General features: G+C 46.8%; 1 pseudogene; it reads left to right on the top strand.

Annotated features, from left to right (window-relative positions):
* Positions 1–17800, top strand: part of LOC137346005 (netrin-G1-like) — a 52446-nt pseudogene that overhangs the window by 34104 nt on the left and 542 nt on the right.

Consider the following 17800-nt stretch of genomic DNA (forward strand, 5'->3'; position numbering starts at 1 on the left):
CATAGCGCAGACTGCCTGCTCTGAGGCAGAATCTATCCAGTTCCCAGAATGCTAGTACCTGAGAGATGGGATAGTAATGCCAATGTGGAGATTCCCTGGGAGACTGGTAGAAGAGGAGTGGACAGTGCTTCACCAGATTGTAGTGCCTCCAGAGTACTGTAAGGAAATCTGACAAATTGACCGTGTCCTTCGAATGGCTGGACAAGGGGGGGTGGGCGAGGGGGGCACAAGACCTAGCCCAAATAAGCAGCCATTTTTACTGGCCTCCGCTCCGGTCTGATCTGACCAAATTCTGCAAGACCTGTCACACTTGTTAGTCTGCGGGAAAGCCACAGTCCACAATGAAACCTGCCCCAATCAAACCCATACTGGTGTTTACTGAAGCCTGTAACAGAATCCTGATAGACTGTGTAGGACCCTCACCCAGAACCAGGTCGGGTTATCAGTACCTCCTCATTATAATGGACCTGGTCACCTGATACCCTGAGGCCACCCCCCCCCCCCCCTCAACAAAATCACAACTAAAGACATGATTGAGGTTCTGATCCAGTTCTTTACCTTGTATGACCTGTCAAGAGAGATCCAATTAGATCAGGGAATTAATTTCATGTCCCGTACGTTCCATGAGGTTGTCCACTGCCGAGGTATAATACAGTTAAAATCCTCAGCCTCCCAACCACAGCCCCAAGGAGTGTTAGAACGGTATCATCAGACCCTCAGAACCATGATCTGAACATACAGCCTTGAATACCCTCATGACTGGGATAAGGGATTAGGATTCTTGCTGTTCACCACGAGAGATTCACCTAATGAATCCACAGGCTTCAGCCCATTCAAATTAATTTATAGACATGAGGTGCGAGGCCCCCTGAAACCATTAAAAGATAAATTTCTGGAGCTACGAGAGGAAGCCTCACTATTAGACACGTGTCCACATTTCGTGAATGGCTCTTTAACACCTGTGCTGTGGCCAAAGAGCATTTAAAAGACTCACAGCAAATCATGAAGAAGCAGGTAAACAGGCAGACTGGTGCAAAATTTAGTGTCCCGTACAGTGTGACTATAAGTATCAATGAGGTAAATTATCTGATTCACACCCCAGACTGGAGATAGAAAACCCAGTTATACCACCTTAAAATGTTAAAAAATATTATAGCTGAGAACCCAGCCAATCAGTCAGTGTTTGTCAGACAGTAGGACTAGAAGAGAACAGCAGTGTCAGCAAGAATGGGATAGACGAGGAAGAGGGACTAGAAAAGTCACAGGCTGAACCCCCGACTGTACGACCGGCAAACACAGAGATTGTGGAGGATTTAAACATCATGATGACCTATTTAACTAACAACCAGAAGGGAGACATAACCAGCCTGCACAGGGAGTTTTAAGAAGTTTCTGGTGACCAACCGGGATGTTGCTCGCTGACAGTTCGTGGTGTGGATGTTGGAATGTGTTTTCAGAAAGTGTGTTCGTATTTCTCTTGCTTTACCGGGAAAGCAATGTAAAAGAATAAGATATTCCATTGTTTCTCATTGTGGCGGAGGTGTGTCATGCCCAGTAAAGGTATGGCCTATTCATACCTTTAAACATGAACTGGATTCCACATGGAACCTTCTGGAACTGAATTTTCTTTTTAATGAACCACAATGGACATAAAAAGGCTACACAAGATGGCTGCCAAGGGTCAGGTGACTTTTGCAATTTCAGCCCAGACTCGGAGTTATCTCCATCCTCTGGAAAATTCCTAATTGAATGACCATGGGTGGAGTGCCTCCCTTTAATGGACATAACAAAGACAAAACCATTTGTGGAATTCACACCTCCGATTGTTTGTGGTCTGACCCAAAACTCAATATCTATGAACTCACTGTCTCTGAGCTCGAAATTTAACAAAGAGAGCTAGAAGAAAACAGTTAAATCATAAGTAGGTGTGAATGGTCACCATCCATCCCCATTGTGTGGAAATGGCTTCAACCTTCAAATCATTCTGGGTGGACAATAGAAACATTGATCAGGTGGTCACCTGACTGAAACTCATCACAAATAATGAATCTTAATATTCCAAGCACCAGGGAGAAACTGGTCATTCTGCAAACAACAGCTGGAGAGACAACAACAGGGGCAGAGCACCTATACCTTAAAACTGGAGGCTGTAATATTCTAAGGTCTCCAAGCCTGTTCCATTTCAAGTTCACCAGTCCAGAAAACTGACCTCTGAGTGATGAGACTACAAGCAACTAACTTCATCACCTGCTGAAAATCCACCTCATTCAGAAAATCCGGCAATAACTTTGATTTACTACTCCGGCTATCAAATCCACATAACTGCATTTCAGGATTAAGAACTCCTTTATCACCAGTACCATAACACATCCCTTTTCCCCAAGATGAGACAAATCACGTGACTTACAAACTATTTCTTTGTTGGCAATTAGTAAAAGTGCTTTATCCTCTTTAATGACTTTCTTTCTCGGGTGTGTGTGTGGTGAGTGAGTGACATTGCGTTAGAGTTTCTGGGTGCACATGTGAATAAAATTAATCTTCTTTATCTGAACCTACAAAAAGCATGCCACTAATTATTCAAGTTGGCCATTCACTGAGCGGTTAAGAAACACAGCCACTTTCTTGTCAAAAACACACTGATTACGAAAGTAAAGGGAAGTAAACTGGGGTTTCAGTTCTCTCTCAATCCTGTCAGTAACAGACATTTAAGTTCGAAAGTGGGGAGATATTTGATAATAAATGAGATGGTAAATGCTCTGGTTTGGATGCATTGCATCCAGACAAACTATAAAATGAAGGGAAGAGATAGACATTATGTTCTGAGACTAGTTAAGTGGAAGAAATGTCATTACACAGAGGATTAAGATGCTGTAACAGTGTTGTCCCTAACTGTCGGTAACTAGTTAACATCTGTTTCTGTTAGAGCACATCAATCGGAGACAGAGCAATATCAATACATTTCACTTTATACAGTTATTACCAAACATCAGCAAAAACCACTTTGCAATCAATTACATTTTTAAAACAGAGTAAAAAGTTTGAGGCAATCTCTGAAGAGGGGTTTTTACTGGGCTTCGAGCTCACTGTAATACTTGATTGTAGGTAGTCTTGCTTTTGGCTGGGGCAATGGAGAGATCAAATACCTGAAACAATGATTTCAAACTAGAACTGGGTTGTACAATTTCATGCAATACAATTCCACAGTGACAGATCCTCCCAGTAATACATGGTGTCAGGCAAACCCTCCACCTGGCAAGACTGAGGCACACATGATTTTGCCACATGAACATTAAAACTTAAAAATTGCAAGCCCCTGACCGGAGAGACATTTGCATAGTAACAGACAGTGTTGGAACAATGGGGACCCAGTTGTTGCTTCCCCAGTACACAGGAGAAGTGGTCAGACCAGTTTTAGTCACATGACCAACTGGTTCTTGCAGAGGTCTTAATTGAGAGTTTTAAATTTGAGAAAACAGAACTAGAAATCAGAAAGCACTTTTCTCCTGGACTGATAAGACCTCCCTCCTGTCTGCTCTCATCTCGTTCACAGCAGCATCGGAAGCCATTGAAGACATATGAACACTAAGAGAGAAAAGTCTCCTCAGTGAACAAGGTTTAAGAAGAATACAGGGCCCCAACCAAAAGCAAGACGACCTACAATCAAGTATTACAGCGAGCTCGAAGCCCAGTAAAAGCCCCTCTTCAGAGATTGCCTCAAACTTGTTACTTTATTTTTTCTTCTGCTCTTTTCTGTCTCCATGTTTACTTGCATGTATTGTGCGTGCATGCTGGCGTGGGCACGTCGTATATCCACAGGTGTTAACCGTATTAGAGTTTAAGTTTAAGGTTTAATAAATTTCATTTTTCTTCTCCAAATGGAAGAAAGCCTGGATATGCTCATTTCTTTATCTTATAATTGGAAAGCTGTGAACCAGGATTTACAAAACGGGAGCTCAAAACCCAATGTGTTTAAAATTAAACCGTGTTACAATAAGACCAGGTGAAGATAGTAAAAGACCCCTAGACACCTTTCTTACCTGTTTTTCACAGAAATTTGGGTGCTTGTGCCTGGAATTTACCCACAGACAAGCGAGTGAAATTGGAAGTGCGAAGCCAAATTGTTCCCAATCAAAAAGAGCAAGGTTTTAATACAGGCTTTCTTGTTGTTGTGTGTGATTTAATACTAACATATCTGCAACTGAAACTAGCGGCTCTCCAAGCCAGGGTGAAGTAACTTGGGATAAGTTAAATGCACTGTCTATGGAGGAGTTGAGGAAAATGTGGGATCACTGTAGGTGAGCGAGGAAGTCTGAACTTCTAAAGCTAGTGGCCAACCATTTTTCCCTTGAATCTGAAGAAGCAGAAGCAGTGTTAGAAGCAGACCCTGACAGGGTACTGCTACCAAAGTTACAATTGGAACAAAGAAAACTTGAATTGGAGGAAAAAGAGAAAGAGAGACAGGGGATAAAGAGAGAGAGAGGCAGGAGAGGGAGAAGGAGAGAGCCTTCCAAAAGGAACTTGAAGAGAAAGAAAGACAGGAGAGAGAGAGAGAAAGAATATTCCTGAAAGAATCCAAAGAGAGAGAGCTGAGGTAGCTTGAGTTAACTGGGAGGTGACAGAGTAACCCCAGTGAAAGCATGGCCAATATTGAGGAGCGCAATTCAGGGCTGGAAACGAGTTTGCTAAAAGTCACTCAATTAATTCCAAAATTCAATGAGGAAGATGTGGAAGCGTTTTTGTGTCGTTTGAGAAACTGGCAAGGCAGCTAAAATGGCCAGCTGAGACCTGGTGTCTCTCATTGCAAAGCAAACGAACCGGAAAAGCCCATGAGGTTTATTTCTTGTTGCCAGATGAGAGTTCATCAAATTGTGAACTGACCAAAAATTCTATCCTCGGGGCATATGAATTAGTACCCGAAGTCTATCGCCAAATGTTTAGAACCCTCAAAAATCAAGCCCATCAAACTTATCTGGAGTTAGAAAGAAGCAAGCAGCTGGCTTTTGACCAGTGAGTGAGGGCTTTAAAAATACAGCTCAGCTATGAAACTCTCTGAGAAGTAATCCTGTTAGAGGAATTTAAAAACTCTCTCCCTTTTTCAATAAAGACCCATGTGAGAGGAGCAGTGGATTCAGGGAGCCCGGCAAGCGGCCATTCTGGCCGATGAGTTTGCTTTAATTTATAAATCGGTTTCCCAGGGGAGAACCTTTCCTAATCATCCCCACCAATCCGAAAAAGACAAAGGGCAGGAAGGTGATATCTGCCCAGGCAGACCTGGAAGAGAAAGGAAAGCAGGAGACACAGGGAGCTCTCCTCCATCTGAAAAGGAAGGTACTGTGAGCAATAGTGAGAGCCAGAGACCTGTGTGCTTCCATTGTAATAAGGCAGGACGTTTAAAAGCTGACTGCTGGAAACTAAAGGGAACACCAGTAGGGTTAATCAAGGCACACCCGCTCAGTGCAGATGGGACCCTGATGGAACACACAGAACAAGCTGTAGCTTTAACTACAATAAGAGTTCAACCCAGGAAGCTTACTACGGCCAGTGCAGGAAAAGTTAATAGGATTCCTGAAGGTTATCAGCATTTTGTATTTGAAGGGAAAGTAACCCCATATCCCTCGAGTGGGGCAAGCAATCCCATAGTAATTCTCAGGGACACAGGGACCACCAGATCCCTTTTACTGGAAAAGGCCTGAACTTTCCCCCAGAGAGTGCAGTGAAACCAAAATGGTGGTGAAAGGTATTGGAGGGCAGTGTATGCCTGTACCTGTATACCAGGTGCACCTGGAGTGCGACCTAGTTTCGGGACCAGTGACCATAGAGATTGTCCCTAGTTTGTCTGTGGATGGGGTTGACCTGCTCCTAGGTCATGATCTGGTGGGGGTGAAGGTGGTAGACCCCCAGTAGTGAAAGAAAGACGGCAGCAGGTCAGAGAGATAGGGCAATGGCAGTCTCGGTGCCCTGCAGTCTCCCTGAATGTGTAGTGGATCTGGCCATGATCAAAACAGCTCCCCCAGAGGAGAATGCATTGGCACTGCAGGCAGATAACCATGAAGTCTGCCTGTCCAAGACTTTCTTTGGAAAGTTAAGAGAACCAGGGAATTAATTAAATGGATTTTCCCTAGGTGAGGCTCAGCGAGTCAACACGATATTGCGAGAGTTAGCACAGGCTGCCCAGTCTGAAAGTGAAGCAGAGGGAGTCCCTGGTTACTACTATTTAAAGAATGTGGTACTGATGAGGTAATGGAGTTCACCTCACAGACCTGAGGGCAAGGAGTGGACAGTAGTTCACCAGTTAGTGGTGCCACAGAGATACTGGGAAGAAATATTCAGAATGGTCCCTGAGAATACAATAGCTGTACATGCCGGTAGATGAAAGACCAAAGCCCACATAAGACAGCAGTTTGACTGGCCAAAACTCCACAAAAGTGTGGTGGAATACTGCAGGAGTTGCTACATGTGCCACGTTGAGGGGAAATGCCAACCTGCAGTGAAACCTGCACCGCGAAGTCCTGTACCGGTGTTAGGAGGACCTTCCAGCAGAGGGTTGCTGAACGGTAAGGGACTCCCGCAGAGAACAAAGGGGACAGGTAGGCACATGGCTGGCGAAGGTTTAGAAAGAGAAGGGGAAAAAGTTATCACGAGGGCACATTAGAGGAAGTCCGGGAAGCATCCCGGATGAAAACCCGTACTGTCTGGTCAACCAACCCTGAAAAATGTGAAAAGTTAGACACCACATCCTCCTATGTAAATGCAGACTCTAGAAGCACCCCACCAGAGTTGCTGACAGCATTTTCAGGAACTTGTAGAGACAAAGAGAGACCTCGAGGGAGCAGAGAAACCATGAGGGGGATGCCTCACCTCGTCAAAGTGCCACAGGATAGTGCAGCCAAGTTTGCACAAATACCTAAAGGTCGAAGTTTGCTAGAGAACAATGGGGAGAGTAACAAAGACTCCTCCCCCAGAGTCAGAGGAAAAGGGAACCACCCATCTCCTCAATTCAGAAGTCTTTGCACGTCTCAGAGGGTTCAGGACTGACCCACCCACGACCATCTCTCCTGAGGAAAAATAGGGGGAAATTAAACAGCCCTGGCACCCAGAATAGACCATTTTTAAAAGGCTTTATGATTGGTGAATGAATGGAAATGAATGAGAGAAATGCATGTTTTTTCTTTCTGTATCTTATATTTCTCACAAACGCTGTAATGAAATGCACCCATTTTCCTCAAATTGCATTTCATTTCCCTGGGTCTGGAGGTGTCAGGCAAACCCTCCACCTGCCAAGACTGAGGCACATATTATTTCGCCACATGAACATTAAAACTTAAAAATTGCAAGCCCCTGACTGGAAATATATTTGCATAGGAACAGACAGTGTTGGAACAATGGGGACCCAGTTGTTACTTCCCCACTACACAGGAGACGTTGTCAGACCAGTTTTAGTCACATGACTAACTGGTTCTTGTAGAGGTTTGAATTGAGAGTTTTAAATTTGAGAAAACAGTACTTGAAATCAGAAAGCACTTTTCTCCTGGACTGATAAGACCTCCCTCCTGTCGGCTCTCATCGCGCTCACAGGAGCATCGGAAGCCATTGAAGACATATGAACAGTAAGAGAGAAAAGTCTCCTCAGTGACCAAGGTTTAAGAAGAATACTGGGCCCCAACCAAAAGCAAGACGACCGACAATCAAGCATTCCAGTGAGCTCGAAGCCCAGTAAAAACCCCTCTTCAGAGATTGTTTCAAACTTTTTACTTTATTGTTTCTTTTGCTCTTTTCTGTCTCCATATGAGCAGGTGAAGTTAGTAACAGACCCCCAAACACCATTCTCGCCTGGTCGTAACAATGGTCGCTGGGATCAGGTGTTCCACTGCAGTTAGTGACCCACACTCAGTACAATTCTACAGTGACAGATACTCCCAGTTATACATGGTCACTCGGATCAGGTGTTTCACTCCGGTTAGTGACACACAGTCAATTTGATTTTACACTGACTGATGCTCCCACTAATACTTTCACTCAGAGAGTTGCCTTCACTGAGGTCTAATTCAGCATTACACAATATTCCACTAAATGAAATAACTTGATAATTCAGAGAGCCTGTCAGTTACAAACAGAGGTTTATTATCAGCTGAGACAATGGAATAAAACTGCAGAGATAATTCAGGATATTTGATGTATGGAAATGATATCACTGATTGGGTGTCTGTATAACGATGACCACTAGATCAGCATTTAACATTATCAGTCACAGAGTAAAACGAGAGACCAGCTCACACACAGATTTACACAACTTCAAAGGTTATAGTCACTTACCAGGAACACCAATGACAGCAAGGATAGGGTAATATATTTTCAAGACACTGTTGATTGGAAGATGCATTTTCTGTGTGAAGTGATGTGTCCCTTTGTGCTGCAGACAATCTCTCTATATTAAACTCTGAGGTGACACATTTCCAGAGCCTGTAATTTATACCCTGTGTGATCTCCCCGGGGATATTGAGGTTGCCACATTTAAAAAAAAATTGAACAAACAGATTACAACATTGAGTTCAGTCCGTTTGTGATCAAATATATTTATTTCTGAGGTTGAATTGATTAAATAATGAAAATTGGAAGCTGTATTCTCCCAGCAATGAGGTTGTTCTTTCGAACACCATCAGTCCCATCTCTAGATCTCATGTTGTTTCAGTGATGTCCTTCACTCGACTGTGGTTCGGGTGGTGAAGAGCAGATTGTGGCCATCGTCCATCTGGGCCTTGAGCTGCAGGCTCTCATTGTAAAGCACAGAGAACTGGGACTGCAGTCTTCAGTCCTTCACCATCTCACTGGCAAGAGCCTTCAGCTGTTCCTGGGGAGGGGAGAGTGGGGAGGAGACACAGGACAAGTCCAGGGTTAACCAGAGAGAGAGATTCACTGACCCACACCATGTCTGATTAATCAGAGTAAATAGAGGAACAGTAGGAGGCCATTCAGCCCTTTTGAGCCTGTTATACAGGAACAGGAGGAGGCTATTCAGCCCCTCGAGTCTGTTAAACAGGAACAGGAGGAGGCTTTTCAGCCCCTCAAGCATGTTCTAAGTTTTGTTGGAAGTTGTGGGTGTGCCTATAGGTAATTGGGGAATAGATGAGAGTTTTAAACTGACAGAGGGTCTGTCAGCTGGGAGTTTGGGCCATGGAATCTTTTCCCTCCATCTGAGAGAGTAAGTGTCTCATACAAATAACGGCACCTCCGACAGTACAGCACTCCCTCAGCACTGCCCCTCCAACAACACAGCAATCCCTCATTACTGCCCCACTGACAGCGCAGCACTCCCTCAGTACTGACACTCCGACAGTGCAGCACTCCCTCAGTACTGACCCTCTGACAGTGCAGCACTCCCTCAGTACTGACCCTCTGACAGTGCAGCACTCCCTGAGTACTGTTCCTCTGTCAGTAAATTTGAAACCAAGGAGTTTGGACACAATGCTCTGGAGGTGGCAGGACAGATCGAGAGGGCTGATTAGAAATGTGTACTGGATTCTGGGATTTAAGAATTGAGGTGAATCCTACAAAAAGCATGGAAATTACACGAAACCTTAATAAAACACTGGTTGGACCCCAGCTGGAGCATTGTGTCCAATTGTGGGCTCCACACTTTAGGAAGGATGTCAGGGCCTTGGAGAGGGTGCAGAGGAGATTTACTAGAATGGGACCAGGGATGAGGGAGTTCAGTTAATGTGGAGAGACTGGAGAAGCTGGGATTGTTCTCCTCAGAGCAGAGAAGGTTAAGAGAGGGTGGAAGTTTTGATTGAAATGTTCAAAATCATGAGGGGTTTTGATGGAGTGAATAAGAAGAAACTGTTACTTCAGAAGGCTCGGTAACCAGAGAGACACAGATTGAAGATATTCGGTAAAAGAACCAGAGGAGGAGATGAGGAGAAATGTTTTTACACAGTGGGTTGTTGTGATCTGGTACGCGCTGCCTGAAAGGACGATGGAAGCAGATTCAATCAAAACTTTTAAAAGGGGAATTGGATAAATACTTGAAAGGGATGAATTTACAGGGCGAGGGGGGGTGGGGGGAGTTGGTGCGGGGAAAGAGAAGCAGGAGTGTGAGACTAACTGGATAGCTCTTTCAAAGAGACAGCACAGGCTCGCAGGGCTGAAAGGCCTCCTGTGCTGTATGATTGTGTGTTTGGGTGAATTATTCAGAGTGAGAGAGAGCTCGGGGTGCAGAGTGACAAACCCAGGGCAGTGACTGGGGGAGGACTCACTTCCCAGTGACACACTTGAAGGATCCGTTGAGATCGGCAGAGGTGGGGGATTAAAGTGAGGGTTTCCCAATGTGAATACCTTCAGAATCACCGAACCCACACGCCCACTGGACAAACTGTGAAACCCCTCACTCCGTGCACGGTCTCACAGTCCCACAGCACCCGCCATGAGGAATAACTTCCTTGTGTTGATGGTCACAGTCCCACCGTACAGATTATTATCCACAGTAAACCTTGTAACCTTTCAATATCACCCGGGGCAGAACATAGAGAGAGAGAGAGAGACAGAGAGAGAGTCACAATAACCGATTGCTGTGCCTCTCCTGGCAGTGTTTGATGGGGTGAGTTAGTGTGGGCTTTACTCTGTATCGATGTTATTTTTTATTAAAATTTACAAATTAGTAAAACAAAACTCCAAGTAAAATGCAATTTTCAGCATCTATGATGCACTGCAGCTCCCACAGTGTCCACTGGTAACGGAAGGCCTCAAGCGAATCTCCGGACACAGCATGCTCCTTCTCCAAGGACACCTGGACATGAATGTAAACTCAGAAGAGGGGCAGGAAATCAGGGTGGATGGACCCCCTGACGGTCCGCAGCCTGGACTTGTGAACTGTCACCTTGGCCAGGCCCAGGAGCAGACCGACAAGGAGATCCTCCTCCCAGCTCAGTCCCTCTGAACCAGCTGCTCAAAGATCAGGAGTGTGGGGCTGAAGTGCAACCAAAACTTGAGAAGCAGCCCGCTTAAATACTTGAAAAGGATCTGCAACCTCACAGACTCCATAAATACCTGGAGCACGGACTTGTCCAGGCTGCAGAAATTACAGGCGGCCTGGGAGTCAGTGAACCTACCTGCCCTGTGCAGCACCCTCCACCCCAGTTCCCTGATGTAAAGGGGGAGGACCCCCACATAGAGAGACCACCTCTGGGGTTACCCTTGCTGTCAGAAGGCAACAGGGACCACCACGGCGTGTCAGGGCGGCAGATGAGGGCGAGGAAGTGGAGCGTGTGTACGAGCAGCCCGTACAGGAAACCCCTCCACTTCGTGTGGACTGGCATGGAGGGCATTTCCGAGAGGTGGGTCTGGGGTTGGGTTCGATGAGCAGCTCTAGCCGAATGGGGGTCAACTCGGCCAGGAGCATTCTCGAACCCCCTCGACATCCGCAGTGAGGGACATCCCGGAAGCTTCGGCTACTCCTCCACCTGTAGGTCCGTCCCCAGAGCCGGCCGTGCAGATAGCCAGGGTGCTCTCCTCCGCTGGCAGGAGAGCGCCATGACTGGAGACTACCATGTTCCAGACTCTGAATATATCCCGGTAAAAGACAGGCAACTCCCTCACAGAGACACGGCTCACATTTGCTGCTGGGAGCCGAATGTCAAATTGAGGGCAGTGCCCCTGTCGTGAAAAAGTAGGTTGCCGGCACACACTATCTGGGAGGATGCTCAATTTACAAGTATCTCTGCAGGATCTGAGGGCGGAGGGTCTCCGACCGGGTGCGGATGCACACCAGCGACTGGCCCCCCTCCTCAATCGGGAGACTCAGGACCATGGCAGAGATCCAGTGTTTCCTCTTGCCCGAGAAGAAATCGATGAGCTTTTTCTGGATCTTGCTGGCAAATGTAGGAGGCGGGATCAAAATGACCAACTGGTACCACAGCATCGAGGCCGCCAGTTGGTTTATGACCAGTGCTCAGCCCCTGTAGGAAAGCACTTGGAGCAGTTCTATCCAGCACCCCAGCTGAGTGGTAACTTTCACCTCCAACACTGCCAGTTTGCCGGCCAGGCTTCCTCAGCGGAGCTAGGGTGGACTCCCAGATAGAGGAGGTGTGTGGTGCTCCACACAAAAGGTGTTAACTCCTCCAGCAGGGAGCCCACCCGTCACTGACCCACCAGGAGTCCGGAACATTTCTCTCTATTGATCCTCGCGGAGGACGCGGCAGAAAAATTCTGCTGGCTCTCGCGCATCCTCCGCAAGTCAATGGGATCTCTGACTGTGAGGAGCACTTCATTGGCGTAAGCCAAGAGGATGATCCACATGCCCAGGTCTCACAGAGACAAACCAAGCAACCTCCTGCAAAGGAGGCACAGGAATGGCTCCGCACAGATGGTATATAATTGACCGGACATGGGGCATCCCTGACGTACTCCTCTCCCAAAGCGAAGGGGCACCATAAAGAACCCATTAACTTTAACCAGACACTCTGCAGCTGTGGATAAAAGTCAGACCTGGGCCACAAAATGCAGCCTGAGTCCAAACGTGTACATAGTCCCAAAAAGGTGTTCGTGATCCACCCTGTTGAACGTTTCTCCTGATCGAGGAAGAGAAAGGCGATTGAGACCAGTCCTCTAGGAAAGATGGATCAGGTCCCAGACCAGGTTGACCTTGTCCTGGATGGAGCCACCCGGACCCCTGTAGGACTGTCAGGGTGGATCGGAGTGGGCCAACATGGAGCCCAGGCAGGTAAACATAGCCCAGGCAAAGATCTCATAATCCGTGCTGAGAAGGGAGACCGGACACCAGTTTTTAAGCAAGCGGAGATCTCCCTTCTTCGGCAGCAGGACGATGATCATGCTGCCCCACGAGAGAGGCATCTCCTCAGTCGCCAAGCTTTCCCGCAGGACCCGTATGTAATCGCCCTGCCCAGACGTCGCAGAACGCCCTGATGATCTCCAGGGTCAGTCCGTCCAGCCCCAGAGTTTTGCCCCTTGACAGCTTGTGGAGGGCGCTGGTCAGATCCGCCAATGTAAGCAGAGCTTCCAGTCAGTCAGTGCCTTCTGGGCTGTCCTTTGGGAGGTCTTCACACAAAACACTGCGTGCGTCCTTGTTGGACGAATCCGGAGAGAACAACGTAATAGGGACAGACCAAAGAGCCCATTCCCTCCGGATCTATGATGGAGGATCCGTCATTGGCCAGCAGCTCAACGAGCTGCTTACGGACCGCCCGCCATTTCACCAGCGAGGAGAAGAAGGATGAGGCAGGATCTTCCAGGATCTGAATCCGTGACCTCATTTATGCGACGCGGGACCCCACGAGCTGCAGGTCCCTCAACGCGCCCTTCTCATCTTTGTACGCCTGCCACAGGGCCGGGTCCATGACGGCCTGACCGAGATGGGACTCCAGGTCGAGCACCTCCCTTTCCAGGCGCTTGATCTCAGCCTCCCGCCTCTTGGCCGACCCTTTCACATACTCCTGAGAGAAGACACGGATGTGAGTCTTGCCCACATCCCATCATCGTCTCAAGGAGGGAAAGCCCCCCTGCTTCCTTCTCCAGTCAACCCAGAATCAATGGAACGAGTCCTGGAATAGTTCACCCTCCAACAGCCAGTTGTTAAAGTGCCTGTACGCGGATCCTGCCCTGGTACAGAGCGGAGTCAAAGCTGCGTGAAACCAGGTGGTGGTCTGAGCACGGCACCAGCCACATGGAGGCTGGCAAGACACAGGGGGTGTTCGCCAGTGAAAAGTAGAGGCGGTCAATTCGGGACCCTCCTCCTCCAGACCTCCAGGTGAAAGCGCTCGAGTCGGGATGGAGATTCCACCAGACGTCTACCAAGTCAGGGGAGCTGATCAGTTCCCCCAACTTCTCCACCGATGCTTGGCCATGCTGGGCACCAGAGTGACCCCTCACCTTGATGGTACAGTTCAAATCTCCCCCTGAGGATGATGCACTCGCTGCTATCAATAGAGCTCAAGAGAGCAGAAACTTCTTTAAAGAAGTGCGCTTGCAACGTGCCGGGCCTGGGCGCGTAAATATTCACAAAGTGGAGCAACACTTCACCCAGGCGACCATCAAGGTGGAGCAAGAGGTCCGGCACAAGCTCCTTGACCCCCAAGATTTCCGGCTGAAATGTTGGGGCCACCAAGATAGCCACCCCACTAGAAATAGGGGTGAAATGACTCATGTAGACCCCACCCTGCCACTCCAGGAGACAAGTGACTTTGTCTCCCGGAACAGTGTGTGTTTCCTGCAGAAAGCTCACTGCATACCTCCCTTTCCTGAGGAATGAGAGATTGTGAAATCTGCGGAGAGACCCCCTGCTGCTGTTGATGTTGAGCTGGCTATGGTTATGATTAGATTAGATTAGAGATACAGCACTGAAACAGGCCCTTCGGCCCACCGAGTCTGTGCCGACCATCAACCACCCATTTATACTAATCCTGCACTAATCCCCTATTCCTACCAAACATCCCCACCTGTCCCTATATTTCTCTACCACCTACCTATACTAGTGACAATTTATAATGGCCAATTTACCTATCAACCTGCAAGTCTTTTGGCTTGTGGGAGGAAACCGGAGCACCCGGAGAAAACCCACGCAGACACAGGGAGAACTTGCAAACTCCACACAGGCAGTACCCGGAATCGAACCCGGGTCCCTGGAGCTGTGAGGCTGCAGTGCTAACCACTGCGCCACTGTGCCGCCCATGTCAAAAGTACTTTGATCCCGTAACCATCACCTCACTGTGCATCTCGCCTTCCACTCCCCCAGCAACCTATTGAGGAACGCATTGAAATGGGTTATCATGGCCTCCAGAACCACCCGAGGTGACGTCGGCAACCCGTAAGTTGGGCAGCTCTTTCAAACATCTCTGACCCCCATACGGGCATGGCACACACGCCATCCAAGGACCAGAAGATGCGAAAGGCCACTCCCAGAACTTCACATCAAAGTGGCCCTCCAATACCTCCTCCCAATGCATAAAGAGCTGGCAGCGGAAGGAGTATACATTCCAGAGACCATTCTCCTGAAGACCGAGCAGGTCTGGGGTGAACCCTCTCTTTACCTCACCAGGATGGTGCAGATGTGGAGAGGAGGAGCTCACCAGGAATGAAGGTCAGGACATTCAACAGAGTGACCTGCTGCGCAGTGGCCTCCGGGGGGTCCAATGGCAGAAAGGCCCTGCCCACGGTGAGCCCCTTGCTCAGGGCCAAGGACACCACCCGCTCGGTCTTCAGGAAAAATACAGTCTTCCCATACATTTTAGAGGCAGCAAATATGGCTGAGGGGCTGACAACCTCGACCATTGTTTTTACACATGTCTCTCTTGACTTATTCAGGTGGATGTGTCTCTTGACCCCATGCTTTGATGTTATTAGTTCAAATAGTGACGGCGCAACAGGTGCGGCTGCAGTAGCTGAAGCAGCCACAGCAGCCACAGGAACATACATGTGAGAAGGCCCCGCCATCGGTGATGAAGGGCTGGCCATGGGTTCGAAGAGCAATGCCCACCCCTCACAAACAAAGGAAATGACAGTTTTGTTTAAACTTTGAACTATATGATGGGGTGGCAGCAGAGAAGGATAGGGGTGGAAAGGTAAAGGAAGAGAGGATAGATGGCTGAGTGGTGGAATGGAGTGAAAGGCTGCAAGAATGTTGATCTAAATAGTGATTGGAACATCTGACTGCAGAGTCCAGAGTCCAGTCTTCCAATCAGGACTGGGTTCTTTACCTGGGTTGGCTGACATTACAGTTAGTTATCATAATAGATTGCAAAATTATGAGAGGCATAGATAGGGTAGATAGCCAGGGTCTGTTTCCCATGGTCGGGGTGACTAAAACTAGAGGGCATAGATTTAAGGTGAGAGGGAGGGGGTTTAAAGGGGATCAAAGGGGTAAATTTTTCACACAAAGAATAGTGGGTATCTGGAATGAGTTGCCAGAGGAGGTGGTGGAGGCATCTGGACAGGTACTTGAATGAGCAAGGCAGAGAGGGATCTGGAATTAATGCAGGCAGGTGGGATTAGTATAGGTAGGCATTATGGTCGGCATGGACGCGGTGGGCCGAAGGGCCTGTTTCTATGCTGTAGTACTATATGACTATATGAGGGGAATAAAATAACAGTTAATTCTTTAATTGGCCATAAGAACCAATACACAGGGCAATACACTTACAGTTAATTGTTTAACTGGGCTTGATAACCAATGTAAAGGGGAATAAAGTTATATGCAATTGTTTAATTGGACATAAGAACCAATGCACAGGGGATTAAGGTTACAGTTCAATTAAGCTTGCTAACCTGTACACAGGGAATAGAATTACAGTTAATTGTTTGTTTAAACATAAGAGCCAATACGCAACAAAGTTACTTAATTGTTAGATAGCAATTGTTAACAAAAACACATGTAAATTTACAACAAATTATCCATTGCTCCTGATAACTAATACACAGGAATTAAAATTACAGTTAATTGTTTTATTAGGTTTGATGACAATTGCACACGAGAATAAGGTTACCTTTAGTTGTTAAACTGAGCTTGATAATTAATGCACAAGGGATACATTTACAATTAGTTGTTCATTGTACTCGATAACTAATACACAAGGAATATGGTTATTGTAAATTGTTATATTGGGCTTGATAACAAATGCAGGGGAATAGGGATCCAGTTAATTCTAAAATTGAACTTGATAACTAAGGCACAGGACGATAAATTTGTAGATATTTTAAAATTTGACCTGATAAACTGTATGCTGCAGATTAAATTTACAGTGAATTGTTTAATTGCATATAAGAACACTAGATAATAAAATTAGTTAATTTTTTAATTGAACATAACGAGTGCATTTGATGTCCAATGTTTAAATTGGATATGATAATCAGTAAACAGGTAAAATCATTGCAGTAAATGATAAAAATGGGCATAAAAATCAACAAAAAAGGAAGGAAATTAGTATTAGTACAATTTGATATGATAAACAATACACAGTGCATAAAGTTACACTTAATTGCTATCCTGGGCATGATAATAATAAGTTGAAGGCGGCATGCTTTAGAAATGACAGTCCACCCACAGGAACCACCCGTCACAGAGCCACTGCAATATTTAGCGCAGCGACTCATTATAATGTATGCAACGCTCCGCCCCCTCTCCCCCCACCCCCACAAATGACTCTGAGGGGAAAGATTTCCGGTGTCGGTATCAGCTCCGGTCAGGTGTGCATCAGGTGCTGGGGCCCTATGTAAAGGGCAGCCAGCACAGTATTAATGTTTCAAAGCCATTACATGGAAGTTTCAGAGGGAAGGCACTGAAGTTTTGTGCTCCAGAAGATTCTGCTAATTTCTTTGACAACCCGAAATGCAGAAGATGTCACAGGGGCACTCCAGGGTGGCCCCACGGTTCAGTGATTGCTCCCTGCTCTGTCTCCACCAGGCTATGTGAGCAAGTCAGGAGGTCCTTTTCCCCAGCGATGGTAAGAAGATGCCCTCCCACCTGAACAAGGCAGCAGGGCTGGAGGTGGCAGAGGAGATCAGTAGCTGTGCGGCCATCCGGCATTGCTAGGTTCAATGTCAAAAGAGGATGAACGATCTTCTCCACTCCGCAATAGTAATTTCCTTCCTTTTTTGTTGGTTTTTATGCCCATTTTTATAATTTACTGCAATGATTTTACCTGTTTACTTATTATCATAACCAATTTAAACATTGGACATCAATTAAAAAATGAACTAACTTGATTAACTAGTGTTCTTATTGTACGCAATTGAACAATTCACTTTATATCAGGGCACCACTGAACTGGGCATGCCCACACAGAGTGGTACATGT

This window comes from Heterodontus francisci, chromosome 29 (genome assembly GCF_036365525.1).
Source record: "Heterodontus francisci isolate sHetFra1 chromosome 29, sHetFra1.hap1, whole genome shotgun sequence".
Taxonomy (NCBI): domain Eukaryota; kingdom Metazoa; phylum Chordata; class Chondrichthyes; order Heterodontiformes; family Heterodontidae; genus Heterodontus; species Heterodontus francisci.